The sequence below is a fragment of the Podarcis cretensis genome (genome assembly GCF_951804945.1).
Source record: "Podarcis cretensis genome assembly, chromosome: 4".
In the NCBI taxonomy this organism is placed as follows: Eukaryota; Metazoa; Chordata; class Lepidosauria; order Squamata; family Lacertidae; genus Podarcis; species Podarcis cretensis.
Genome location: NC_137173.1, coordinates 9,955,503 through 9,970,260, shown reverse-complemented (window position 1 = coordinate 9,970,260; position 14,758 = coordinate 9,955,503). Strand labels below are relative to the sequence as shown.

Sequence of the window (14,758 nt, the reverse complement as noted above, 5' to 3'; positions counted from 1 at the left end):
CACGTAGCCCCTCCAGCTTGCTTAAACAGCTCAGCAGAAGAGCTTTATCTCTCCTCTTTTTCTCCAGGGAATACATACTTCACCCCTACATCCTCAGTTAATTCCTACGACGAGCCTGCGAGGTAGGTTAAGAGACCGTGACTGACTCCAGGGTCACCTATTGAGCTTGCTGGCTGAGTGGGGATTTGAACCCTAATCTCCCAGGTCCTAGTCCGACACTCTAACCACTAAACCACATGGGCTCCCTAGAGTCCTTCTGCTATGGGGCAGCTGTATAAATTAAGTACAGTGGTACTTCCGGTTGCAAATGGGATCTGTTCCGGAGTCCGGCTGCATCCCGAGAAATTCGCAACCGGAGGACCGCTTCTGCGCATGTGTGCGGCGCAGTTTAGCACTTCTGCGCATGCATGCTTGGCGAAACCCAGAAAAATACTTCTGGGTTTGTCGCGTTCGCATCCTGAAGATTACATATCCAAAGGGATACGTAAGCGGAGGTACGACTGTAGGTAAATAAATATGGGGATAGCAAAATGTCCCTTTGAGAAGGATCTGAAAGACTTTCCTGGAAGCTTGAATTCATTTTATTTTGTTTTATTTGGTGTTTCAATTTGTTGTAAACCAGTTTGAGTTTTTCTCTTTAAAATATAAAGAGGTATAGAAATGAAACGCTGGTGGCGCTGTGGGTTAAACCACAGAGCCTAGGACTTGCTGATCAGAAGGTCGGCGGTTCGAATCCCCGCAACGGGGTGAGCTCCCGTTGCTTGGTCCCTGCTCCTGCCCACCTAGCAGTTCGAAAGCACGTCAAAGTGCAAGTAGATAAATAGGTACCGCTCTGGCGGGAAGGTAAATGACGTTTCCGTGCGCTGCTCTGGTTCACCAGAAGCGGCTTGGTCATGCTGGCCACATGACCCGGAAGCTGTATGCTGACTCCCTCAGCCAGTAAAGCGAGATGAACACTGCAACCCCAGAGTCAGCCACGACTGGACCTAATGGTCAGGGGTCCCTTTACCTTTACTTTATAGAAATGAAATGTATAATAATAATAATAATAATAATAATAATAATAATAATAATAATTCACCTAGCCATTTCATTGTGGCCACTGTAACCCAGGTTTAAGATGCCATTTGGCAATTAGCCAATTAACGGCGGGAAGGTAAACGGCGTTTCTGTGTGCGGCGCTGGTGTTGGCTCGCCAGATGCTGCTTCGTCATGCTGGCCACGTGACCCGGAAGTGTCTTTGGACAGTGCCAACTCCCGGCCTCTTGAGCGAGATGAGCACGCAACCCTAGAGTCGGTCACGACTGGCCCTGACGGGCAGGGGTACCTTTACCTATTAGTGTTTCTAACACTGCATCCTAGCCAGTAACCATCAATAGGGTTGTTCATGAATTTGGGTGGTTCCATTTTAGCAACACAGAAAGACCATTGATCTATATCTGGTTCAGTTCTGTTCACAGTGTTTAGCAACAACTCTTGGGACCGGCCCTATCGTTCGACAGAGTTAGGCAGCAGCTTTTGGGCATGAAGACTGAAAGCTAGCAAATTGTTAGGCTGGGGAGGGTGGGGGGCTTCAAAAGCTGGCAACAGCCAGCCTTTCACATATTTATAAAACTAATTCATTAAGACAATCAAGATACCTTTTTTTAAAAAAAAAACCAAACATATAAATTCCAAACTCATTTTTCGTGTGTGTGCAGAGGGGAATAATTTTACACGTTGCGACCTGGAAAGTGATACATCAGGGCTGTCTTCAGCGGTGGAAACACCCATTTCCTCCTCAGACCACAAAAGAGATTTAACTCTTGGTGGCAGTTCGAATTTCCTGACGCTCAAGACATTCCCTTGCAATGGACCACTGACGCCAAGTGGGTTTGGGTTGGCAAGGTTTTTCAAACCACAAGACTTCGAGAGACTTCAGCAAGAGTCTGGTTTCTTCTCTCTGCTGTGCCAGTGGAGCATCGCAGATAAAAGCCAGTGCGAGATGATTGAGGGTTTGGGAGACGAATGGGGATACAGAAAGAGGGAAAAACGAGATTCTGTCTTCTTCTTTTGCTTGATAAAGGCCTAGAACAATTGCCTTAAAGTTGCTTTGCTTGCAGTTGCATTGATAAGGGAGCCCTCACTGAAAGCGATATTCTTTTCCTGCACTGCTAATTAATTTTGTACACATTGCAAGCCCTGCCTTTGTCCTTGCAGTCACTATATTACATGAGAATCGGCAGTCAAGCTTTGCAGGAAGAATATGTGGGGAACTTTCAGATCTGCCTCTGAGGTGTCGTTCCCTTAAGGCAGGGACCCCACAACAACTAGAATCCCCGTGGTTCACCAATGTGTGTTAACGTAGGAAACTGCCTTATGCCAAGTCAGATCACTGGTCCATCTAGATTACCGTATTTTTCACTCTATAGGACGCACCGGACCATAGGATGCACCAGACCATAGGAGGGGGAGAACAGGGATTTTTTTCTTCTTGTTCTCCCCCTCTAAAACAAGGTGCGTTCAAGGTCCATTCACCCAAAGCCTCCGGAGCGCAGCTATCCGTAGCACAGCTACCTTGGAAGCCTGGAGAGCGAGAGGGGTCGGTGCGCACTGACCCCTCTCACTCTCCAGGCTTCAGTGAAGGCAACCCGAAGCCTCTGGAGCATGGGGGGAGTTCCCACTGGGCTCCGGAGGCTTCAGGTTCCTTTCGACCTGCTCTTTGGGGCTGGTGGGGGGAAGCGCTGCTTTTCCCCACCGCCAGCCCCAAAGAGCAGGTCGGGGAACAGCGCAGCCATCCCCAAGCTAGAAGAGCAAGACGGAATGCTCCGTCTCGCTGTTCTGGCTTAGGAACAGCCTTTCTAGCCTCTGCAGGGCAGCGGGGTGAAGGCACTCCGCTGCCCTGCAGAGGCTTTTTGCGCGCAGCTATCCCCAAGCTAGAACAGTGAGACGGAGTGCTCCGCAGCGCTCTGTCTCCCTGTTCTGGCTTTGGGCTTAGCCGCACAGCCTGCATTTGCTCTATAGGACGCACACAAATTTCCCCTTAATTTTTGGAGGGGGAAAAGTGCATCCTATAGAGCGAAAAATACGGTAGTTCTGTCTACACTGACTGTCAGCAGCTGTCCAGGACTTCAAGCCGGATTCTTCCAATCCTAACTGGAGATCCTGAGGATTGAATCTGGGACCTTGCAAGGCAGACACTGCCACTGATCTATAGCCCATTCCCATAAATTTATTTGTTAGATTAGTTTGGAATCTCATAAGAGGTAAGGCAGTCTTCCCGGAAACCTCCAGAAGTTGGACTACAACTCCCTTCATCCCTAACCATTTGACCATGTTGGTGTTGGGCTGATAGTAGTTTTAGTCTGAAATATCTGGAGGGTCTCCAAAAGCGATGTGTTTTTTCTTTCTTTCTGGAAAATGTTAAACTGTTCTCCATTTCCTGGGTGGGGGAACCAGAGCTGTAGCTGACGTGAGGTTGGAGTTGAACCGGAATAAGCTGGAACTGCCTTTGGGAGCCTGATGGGGTACTGTTATCCCAGCAGAGGACGGGGAGAGACTCCAAGGCAGTGATAGAAACTCAGATATAAAACCTGGGTGCCAAATGGCTCCTTAAACCAAGATTACAGTTGCCAAAATGGAATGTCTAGTTGCCATTTGGGGGACAGACAGCTCGTCAGTTGTATTTTTCTCTATGACTTTTTGCTTCCTGACATTTGTTCTGGTTGTGCAGATAAAATATCACAGCTAGAATTCTACAGGGTGCGTTTTTTAGTTTGTGAAAACAGCCCCGATCCAAGGATCCCCAGGCATACACCTCCAGATGGGGGAGACGTCAGGTGTCATCCTGGCACCCGACCATCTTCACTCGGTTGCAAGGGGCTGATAGTAAAGGTAAAGGGACCCCTGACCATTAGGTTCCGTCATGGCCGACTCTAGGGTTGCGGCGCTCATCTCGCTTTATTGGCCGAGGGAGCCGGCGTACAGCTTCCGGGTCATGTAGCCGGCATGACTAAGCTGCTTCTGGCGAACCAGAACAGTGCACAGAAATGCTCTTTACCTTCCTGCCGGAGCGGTACCTATTTATCTACTTGCACTTTGACTTGCTTTCGAACTGCTAGGTTGGCAGGAGAGGGACCGAGCAACGGGAGCTCACCCCGTCGCTGGGATTCGAACCGCCGACTTTCTGATTGGCAAGTCCTAGGCTCTGTGGTTTAACCCACAGCGCCACCCGCGTCCCAAGTGGCTGATAGTCAGGTGCAAAACGCTCCTGGTGTCTGATGAATTTCAAACACTGCTGCGAGGTGTAAATAGCCTTGCTTAGCTCCTTCCTTTCCTGGTCATCTGCTGGGTTGCAGTGGACACCCGATCCTCCTTCCAAACCGTGCAACTTTCCCACGTTATCAGAGGGAGGGTGGGTGTGGGGCACTCCCTGGTCCTGAATGGGGTAACTGTGCCCCTGAAGGACCAGGTACGCAGCCTGGGAGTCATTCTGGATTCACAGCTGTCCATGAAGGCACAGGTCAATTCTGTGTCCAGGGCGGCTGTTTACCAGCTCCACCTGGTACGCAGGATAAGACCCTCCCTTCCTGCGGACTGTCTCGCCAGAGTGGTGCATGCTCTGGTTATCTCCCGCTTGGAGTACTGCAATGCGCTCTACATGGGGCTACCTTTGAAGGTGACCCGGAAACTGCAATTAATGCAGAATGCGGCAGCTAGACTGGTGACTGGGGGTGGCCGCCGGGACCACATAACACCGGTCCTGAGAGATTTACATTAGCTCCCAGTACGTTTCTGAGCACAATTCAAAGTGTTGGTGCTGCCCTTGAAAGCCCTAAATGGCCTCAGTCCTGTATACCTGAAGGAGCGTCTCCACCGCCATCGTTCTGCCCGGACACTGAGATCCAGCGCCGAGGGCCTGCTGGCGGTTCCCTCATTGTGAGAAGTGAGGGAACCAGACAGAGGGCCTTCTTGGTAGTGGCGCCCACCCTGCGGAACGCCCTCCCTTCAAATGTGAAGGAAATAAGCAAATATCTTTAAAAGACATCTGAAGGCAGCCGTGTTTAGGGAAGTTTTTAATATTTAATGCTGTATTGTTTTTAACGCTTGATTGAAAGCTGCCCAGAATGGCTGGGGAAACTCACCCAGATGGGCGGGGTATAAATAATAAATTATTATTATTATTATTATTATTATTATTATTATTATTATTACCACCAAGCCGCCCTGACTGGGGCTGAGGGGACTTGGAAGAGGCGCCAGATTCGAAAAGGCTGACCGTCGCTACAGTGGCTCTGTGTTGCATCTGGTACACTGAGATGTGTGGAGTCAGAAAACTGGCAACGGTTGAAGCCTGATACTGCATAAACATATATATGGAAATAACTATTCATTCGTAAAATGCTGCAGTCCTGGGCGAGTTGATTTGAGGGCAAGTCTTGCTGACGTCGATGGGGTCCACCTCTGAGCGAAACACTCCTGTTTTTCCTGGTTTGTTATACATACGGCTTTTTCACGGACGGAATATTTTAATCCAAATGTGGATGAAGAGCGTGGGAGGCCTCGTATTGTACATTCCGGGGATACCATTTCCCACCGCTCCCTCTCATTCCCACTCTCCTGTTTTTGATTCATAATGAATTGAACCTCCAAGCATCTCAAAGGAAATTTTATCGCTGACCTTGAGTCGTATCAAGTTAGCGTTTCATCTGCTTATTCCTTTGCCTCCTGGTGAGTTAGGCTTGTGATGATGAGACACATTTAACAGCGCCGCGCTTGTGGTTTCCTATGGCTGCTTCCCTCTGGGCTAGGAGAGAGTGCTAATGCTTATTTTTTTTAAAGAAGCAGGTTTTAAAAAGGTTTTGTTTTTGGTCTATTAAAACAGAATGGCTTTTCCACAAGACTGGAAACAAAACCTGGATTTATGTCGCTAGTCGAAATCTCTGTATGGCTGCAATCGTATTGTGCTCTCAGAAGTAAGCCCTACTGCTTTTGGTTGGCCTTCATTCTAACGTAGAATCATAGAAATGTAGGGTTGAAAGGGGAGCCAAATGCCATCTAGACCAACCCCCCGCAATGTGGGAATTGCAGCTAAAGAACACCCTGACAGGAGCCCACCCAACCTCTGTTTGGAAACCTCCAATGTAGGAGTGTCCACCATCTTCCATTTTCAACTCTGCATTCTAGTTGATTACCATATTTTTCGCTCTATAGGACGCACTTTTCCCCCTCCAAAAATTAAGGGGAAATGTGTGTGCATCCTATGGAGCGAATGCAGGCTCCTTGGCTTCAGCCATAGCAACGCGAAGCCGCCGAAGCCCAGAGGGAGCGCTCTTTCTGCGCTCCGGAGGCTTCGTGTTGCTTTCGCTGAAGCCTGGAGAGCGAGAGGGGTCGTTGTACACCGACCCCTCTCGCTCTCCAGGCTTCAGGGATAGCCGCCTGAAGCCTTCGGAGTGCAGCACGAGTTCCCGCTGTGCTCCGCAGGCCTCAGGTTCAGCAAAAGGAACCCAAAGCCTGCGGGAACTCGCGCTGCGCTCCGAAGGCTTCAGGGATCTTTGAGGCTGGCGGTGGGGGAAAGCAGCGCTTCCCCCCACCACCAGCCCCACAAGCTCGGGGGGCAGCGGGAAGGCTGCGCAGCCTTTCCGCTGTTTCCCGACCTGTTCTTTGGGGCTGGCGGTGGGGGAAAGCAGCGCTCCCCCCCGCCAGCCCCAAAGAGCAGGTCGAAAGGAACCCGAAGCCTCCGGAGCCCAGTGGGAACTCCCGCTGCGCTCCGGAGGCTTCGGGTGAACGCACCTTGAACGCACAGAACGCACCTTGTTTTAGAGGGGGAGAACAAGAAAAAAAGTTCTCCCTCTCTCTGTGCAGCGCCCCTTCAGTGAAGCGGGAGCAGAAATGAAAGGGGCTCCGTTTCTCCTGCCGCTTCGCTGAAGGGGCGCTGAGCAGAGAGGGGGAGATTTTTTTTTCTTGTTCTCCCCCTCTAAAACGATGTGTGTCCTATGGTTGGGTGCGTCCTATAGAGCGAAAAATAGGGTAACCTGCTGATCCAATGCTTAGGCCGTAATAATACAGTGGTGCCCCGCAAGACGAATGCCTCGCAAAATGGAAAACCCGCTAGATGAAAGGGTTTTCCGTTTTGGAGGTGCTTTGCAAAACGAATTTCCTATGGGCTTGCTTCGCAAGACGAAAATGTCTTGCGAGTTCCTGCGGGGTTTTTTTCCTCCCCCCCTTTTCTAAGCCGCTAAGCCGCTTATCTGCTTATCTGCTAAGCCGATAAGCTGCTAAAAGCCGCTAATAGCGCTAATCCGCTAAGCCGTCAATGGGCTTGCTTCGCGAGACGAAAAAACCGCTAGACGAAGAGAATCGCGGAACGGATTAATTTCGTCTTGCGAGGCACCACTGTAAATTGTTTTCTTCCGCCCCAGCTCATTTTCCTTCCATCCTTTTTGGCACGAGACACTATCTGTTTCAAGTTTCTGCAAGGACAGTAAGTTACGTGTCTTAATTATTATATTCGGCTGCGGGTGTTTGAATGTTTGATTGGGGACAGGGGCCCTTAGCTCCTCAGTCAGCAGGAGGCGCTTTCACAATGAAATAGCTGTGATTGGCAGAAGGTGATCTCCATGAAGCGGGGTTTTTTGTTTTTTGAAAAAAGGTTATTAAAAATTCCAAAGCACCTGCTTACATTATTCCTGGTTCAGTTCCCCCTCTTTTTATGAACAGTAAGATTCTCCATTTGGAGCGCTCCAAAGGCATCAGAGCAAAAGGGAGGCTGTTTTATTTATGTGCAAGCTGTTCTGTTTTCCTGGGTCTCCTTTCATATGTGCTAGAATATTGCAAGCAGAACCAGCAACAAATGGTTTGCAGTCTGAAAGTTCTGCTCTTCAGGATTCCGGCCCACCGATAAAAATAAAATAAAAATCAGGCCCAATCAGAAGAGGTATTAGCTGTTAAACCATTCTGGGAGTTGCAGCTCTCTGAAAGAAGTGGATGTCTCCTAGCAACTATCCGCGCCCTTAAACTACATTTTCCAGGACTCTTTGGGGGAAGCGATGGCTGTTAAGGTGGTATCATAGTGCTTCCAGTTGTGCAGGTAAAATATAACTGATATAGAATCTTACGAGTTGGAAGGGACTGTCAGGAGTTAAGCCTACACTCAAGTAGAACCCTGGCAGAGACACATGCCCGACTGGCATGTTCCCTCCCTCCTGGTCAATCGTTTGGGAGCTTCAAAAGCTTTCTTCTGCCCGAACATCTGCCAACAGACATCGGCACACTTAGGGATCCGCAGAGTCTTCGCAGTTGCGTAACAGACCTCAGCAACTCAGCATTTTGGCTAATCTACTTTATTTACATATATACACACACGGAGCACTGCAACATGGCCCTCTCTCTCTCTCTCTATCATCAGGCAGCAAAGAGAAAAAGAACAAAGGACAATAGTCCCACTTCACGGAACACAGTAACGCAAACATCCTGTCTCCATTACTTCCCACTCTGTGGAGTCAAAACATACACTGTCATGTGATAGACAAAAATCCCATGACTGCAATCGTGGAGCAGGAATTCTAACAGGGACCCCGAGGGTCATCTAGTTCAAACCCCTGCAATGCAGGAATCTCAGCTAAAGAATCCAGGACAGATGGCTGTCCAACCTCTGCCAAAAAGCTTCCAAAGAAGGAGAGTCCACCATCTCTTGTGGGAGTCTGTTCCACTGCTAAACGGCTCTTATTGTTAGAAGGTTTTTTCGAATGTTCAGTTGGAATCTCCTTTCGTGTAACTTGAAGCCATGGGTTCGAGTCCTACCCTCCAGAGAAGGAGAAAACAAGCATGCTCCCTATTCCATGTGATAGCCCTTGAGATAGCTGAATATGGCCATCATATCTCCTCTTAGTCTCCTTTTTTCCAGGCTTGATACAGGTGAAACTCGAAAAATTAGAATATCGTGGAAAAGATCATTTATTTCAGTAATTCAACTGTCAGCTCAGCAGCCTTCCTCATGATTGTGCTTCCTACTGAACCAGACTAAGAGACCATTTCAAGGCTCAGGAACCCATTGCAGGTATTATGGATTGAATAGCTACTGCACCTTTTCACAATATTCTAATTTTCTGAGATTGTTAATTTGGGGTTTTCATCAGCTGTACGCCATGATCATCACAATTATAACAAACAAAGGCTTGACATATCTCGCTTTGCATGTCACGAGTCTATCTCATATATTAGTTTCACCTTTTAAGTTGAATTACTGAAAGAAATGAACTTTTCCACGATATTCTAATTTTTCGAGTTTCACCTGTATACCAGCTCCTTCAAGCGCTCTTCGTAAGGCTTTGTTTCCAGAATTCGGCAGGATGTGGTGGTATCAGTGTGTGAAAACAGTCAAGATCCAATGATCTCCAGGCATGCGTCTTCAGATGGTGGAGATGCCAGCGCCATTCAGGTGCTCAGGCAGCCATCTTGTTTTGGTCGCAACAGGTGGAAATCCTGGTTAATTTCAGACACTGGAGACGGGGCCTTTTCAGTGTTGGCTCCCAACCTTTGGCATTCTCTTCCGCACAGCTGGCTCCTTCAGTTGCAAGTTGCAAAGGAAGCTGTAAAAGCTCAACCAGTTCCCCTTGCCTTTAATTTATTATACTGCTTTATTTTATTTACTGTATCGATGGTTGTTGTTTTTTGTCGGTATGCTTTGAATTGTACTGGATGTGTTCTGTTCTGTTGACATTTAAATTGTGCCTTTTAATGTTCCTTTTTTAAAAAAAAACACACACGAAATGGCATACTTGTTTAATTTAGTGGCTTTGGGAAGGCTGTCGTTTTGAAAGGCAGCTCAGAAACATCCAAAATGGAATAAATGAAAGGAAGTAAGATGAAGAGCTGGTCTAATCCAGCCGCTCTCTCCTTACGAGGCTGAGTCACTTAGCACAGAGCAAAGCCAAAAATCAAAAAGTGCTTTATACTTTAAAAACAAAGCCGCTATACGAAAAAACCGCTATACGAAGAGCCTCACGGAACGGATTAATTTCGTCTTGCGAGGCACCACTGTAGATTAGCCAAAATGCTGAGTTGCTGAGGTCTGTCACGCGAGATGCGCAATCTCTGCAGATCCCTAAGTGTGCCGATGTCTGTTGGCATCGGTCGCTGTGATGTTTGGGCAGAAGAAAGCTTTTGAAGCTCCTAAACGATTGACCAGGAGGGAGAGAACATGCCAGTTGGGCATGCGTCTCTGCCAGGGTCCTACTCGAGTGTAGGACGAGCTCCTGACATGAAGTACACCCCATTCCAGCTCCTTTCTTCTTGGGGAGCGAAAGAAATTGGCATCCTCCCCCACCTTAGTGTAGACTGTTTTCCCCAGGATAGTTCACTAACATGCTGATTTACCCCAAAGATTATCTTTAAATTACAAATGACTTATCTCTGATTGATGTCATCTTCCCAGCGGCCTTCAGAGATGGGGGCATGTGAATTCTATATTAATTAAAAGTGAAGAAGGAGCTGTTTTGCATAAGCCCATTCCAGAAATCTATATTGGGAGAGGCAAATGTGCCCTAAGGGATTGCCAGGGGCAAGGCGTGCTGGGGGGGGGGGGGGTCGGGCAGGTGGGGAATCTGCCTAGAAAATCTGTCGAGCGCTGCATTTTTGATCCCATCCAATTGTGTTCACACACCGGAGATTTCCTTTAGCGACCGTAGCTGGCGGGATAAATCTGCACTGGAACAATTTCGTAAGAAGCTGCATGTCATATCTGTGTCAAATAGGCACACAATGTATAGAAGGGGAACTCAAAAGTCTTAGCAAGCTTTTCTTGGTGCAGCAAGAACAAGCCAAGCGAGGGAAACAGTGTTTGTGTCTGTGTGTTTAAAAATGCAAAGTTGCTGATTCATACAGGACTCTGCCGTCAGGGTGTTCCGGAATGAAAAATGGTGTGTTTTTGTGTGTATTTATTTCATACAATTCATATACCACTTGGTTGTAAAAGCAGTACCTCAAAGCAGTTTACAAAAGCGATGAAGATAAAATTGTCGATAGTTTTGACCATTTCAAAACCAACTCTTACATAGAATTGCCGAGTTAGAGGGACACCTCACCAGCCACCACTGTAAGCATGGAAAGGCCCTTACATTTAATAGAATTGTATTAAATCGAGGGAGACCGTTCCACTGTTGAACCATCAGAAAGTTCTTCCTAAAGCAGGGATCAGCAAACTTTTTCAGCAATGGGCTGGTCCACTGTCCCTCAGACCTTGTGGGGGGCTGGACTATATTTTGAAAAAATGTTTGGATCAATTCCTATGCCCCACAAATAACCCAGAGATGCATTTTAAATAAAAGCACACATTCTACTCATGTAAAAATACCAGGCAGGCCCCACAAATAACCCAGAGATGCATTTTAAATAAAAGCACACATTCTACTCATGTGAAAACACCAGGCAGGCCCCACAAATAACCCAGAGATGCATTTTAAATAAAAGCACACATTCTACTCATGTAAAAACACACTGATTCCCGGACCGTCTGCGGGTCGGATTGAGAAGGCGATTGGGCCAGATTCAGCCCACGCACCTTAGTTTGCCTACCCATGCTATAAACGCACAGCTTAAAAGCGTTTAATTAATAGCACAATGAATAAATGGATATAGTACAGGATAAACCATTTTTTTCAGGCAACTACTCCCCAGAAGCACATATACTGTATTTATGCACCATCAATTTTATGTGTTGATAGTTCTCAGGGTCTTATTTCCACCACTGCCGCTTGAAATCTAAATAATGCAAGCAAAGTGGCAGGCTGTCGAGTTGTCATGTCTCAAAACATTTCTACAAGTGTCCCGATGATATTAATCCCCAAGTAGAGATTTGCATTTGTTTGAACAGAAAGTGCACAGCGTGCTATATAAATGTTATTTACCTTATGGACCACCTGAACTCTCATGTCCCAGTCCAATCCCTGAGTAGTGCTGTTAGTTTTCCCATGTATTTCAGAGGCCAAATACATGGCTGGAAGTTGGACTTTTAGTGTTGCAGGTTTTACGTCAGGGGTGCCAACTTGAATAAAATACTGTGGGGGCCCAGGTAAGCCCCACCCTGCATAACTGATCACAAGAAGCAGTGCACACACACCATTTGAATGGCGATGGCCATCAACTTTGTGGGGGTCCGGTCCCCTCAAATATTTTCTTGTGGGGACTGACGTCCCACGGCCCCTAGGAGTTGGCTCCTATGTTGCATGCTGTCGAAGACTCCTTAAATTTCCAAGGATGGTGTTAAGTTGTGGGTGAACATATTAGACGACACAGCGATTCTTCAGACAGCTCTTAGAATCATAGAATCATAGAGTTGGAAGAGACCACAAGGGCCATCGAGTCCAACCCCCTGCCAAGCAGGAAACACCATCAGAGCACTCCTGACATATGTTGTCAAGCCTCTGCTTAAAGACCTCCAAAGAAGGAGACTCCACCACACTCCTTGGCAGCAAATTCCACTGTCAAACAGCTCTTACTGTCAGGAAGTTCTTCCTAATGTTTAGGTGGAATCTTCTTTCTTGTAGTTTGGAACCATTGCTCTGTGTCCGCTTCTCTGTAGCAGCAGAAAACAGCCTTTCTCCCTCCTCTGTGTGACATCCTTTTATATATTTGAACATGGCTATCATATCACCCCTTAACCTCCTCTTCTCCAGGCTAAACATGCCCAGCTCCCTTAGCCGTTCCTCATAAGGCATTGTTTCCAGGCCTTTGACCATTTTGGTTGCCCTCCTCTGGACACGTTCCAGTTTGTCAGTGTCCTTCTTGAACTGTGGTGCCCAGAACTGGACACAGTACTCCAGGTGTGGTCTGACCAGAGCAGAATACAGTGGCACTATTACTTCCCTTGATCTAGATGCTATACTCCTATTGATGCAGCCCAGAATTGCATTGGCTTTTTTAGCTACCGCGTCACACTGTTGGCTCATGTCAAGTTTGTGGTCAACCAAGACTCCTAGATCCTTTTCACATGTACTGCTCTCAAGCCAGGTGTCACCCATCTTGTATTTGTGCCTCTCATTTTTTTTGCCCAAGTGCAATACTTTACATTTCTCCCTGTTAAAATTCATCTTGTTTGTTTTGGCCCAGTTCTCTAATCTGTCAAGGTCGTTTTGAAGTGTGATCCTGTCCTCTGGGCTGTTAGCCACCCCTCCCAGTTTGGTGTCATCTGCAAATTTGATCAGGATGCCCTTGAGTCCATCATCCAAGTCGTTGATAAACATGTTGAATAAGACGGGGCCCAAGACAGAACCCTGTGGCACCCCACTAGTCACTCTTCTCCAGGATGAAGAGGAACCATTGATGAGCACCCTCTGGGTTCGGTCAGTCAGCCAGTTACAAATCCACTGAGTGGTAGCATAGTCAAGTCCGCATTTTACCAGCTTCTTTACAAGAATATCATGGGGCACCTTGTCAAATGCCTTGCTGAAATCAAGGTAGGCTACATCCACTGCATTCCCTTCATCTACCAGGCTTGTAATTCTGTCAAAAAACGAGATCAGGTTAGTCTTGTTTATTCACAGGCCAGAACAGAACTGAGCTGAAGGGTTCAGCCAACCTGCTTATATAGAGCTCCAGTACAATGCAACTGTAACAACTTTCTGTAACTATCCAATCACTGAACGTCACTTTCAATCTCTTATTTGCATATGTGGACCTGAGTGAAAACTATCTACAGTATCCCCCTGCTGGCCCAGGGTGAGAACTTCAGTACATAACAGATGGCTCTTTAAAAACATTCTTCTTTGTTCTCCCCCCCCTTTTCTTTTCACCAATTTAATTTTAAGGCTCATTCTGCGGTTTCTCTTAGCATTCCCACATGCTGAGCGTCTACGTAGGTGAGACCCAGATTTTTCGGGTGCTACTAAAATATCTCCCTTGGTCTGGTCTCAAGGGAAAGTCAGATGAACCCCAGCTATCAAACTGAGGAATACTTGTTAGAATTACTTGTTTTGGTTTTACACCTTACTGCTTTCTTCTCACCCTTTTTTTTTGGGGGGGGGGCTAATTTGCTATTGTCCAGCCTCCACCAAAGCAGGCAGGTGTAGTATTGAAGGTCCTGGCTTAGGACTGTGTATTTATTTGTATAGCAACTTGATAGTCTGCTCTTAAAATAGTCCTGGATAATATATACACCTTTCCTCATAGTGTCTGCTGCCCTAATTTAAAAGCTTCCTGTCCAACAAAGCCATGATTTTCTTTAAAGAAAAACCCTCAAAAATTGAGAAAGAGCTGGTTCTGATAGAGTAAATCTTAAAACTGATAAGCAACTGAGGAGATAGATGGCTAAGTTTGTGGCTGATGCTTTGAGAGACAATTAGTCTTGCATTTGTCATCTTCTTGTCATGACACCAGAAACATGTGGACCTTCTGTAAACTTTTGAATCGGGAGGGTATTTTGCTGCTCTGTAAATTGAATTTGACCCAGTTTTTAGCATGTGCGTTTGACTACAATTTAGTTAATGGGAAAAAAAGGTACTGTTTTGGTTTTATGTGCTGCATAGCTGTCAAAATTTTGACCCGTTGCTTAAGAGCATTTGAACTAAAGGGAAAGGTAAATGACTTTTATATAGCACGCTGTGCACTTTCTGTTCAAACAAATGCAAATCTCTACTTGGGGATTAATATCATCGGGACACTTGTAGAAATGTTTTGAGACATGACAACTCGACAGCGTGCCACTTTGCTTGCATTATTTAGATTTCAAGGGGCGGTGGTGGAAATAAGACCCTGAGAACTATTAACACATTAAATTGATGGT

The 14,758-nt window shown here is 46.8% G+C and overlaps 1 protein-coding gene across 2 annotated transcripts in view; it reads left to right on the top strand.

The window, feature by feature from the left end:
• The window catches only part of PAK1 (p21 (RAC1) activated kinase 1), a 99,660-nt gene that overhangs the window by 13,283 nt on the left and 71,619 nt on the right, over window positions 1-14,758 (top strand). Inside the window, exon 2 of one of the 2 annotated variants that reach the window (XM_079973831.1) lies at window positions 7,401-7,462. The exons of the other annotated variant lie outside the window; for it this stretch is intronic. The gene's annotated coding sequence lies outside the window, so the exon portion shown is untranslated. The remainder of the gene's footprint in view (window positions 1-7,400; window positions 7,463-14,758) is intronic. 2 annotated transcript variants of the gene reach the window in all.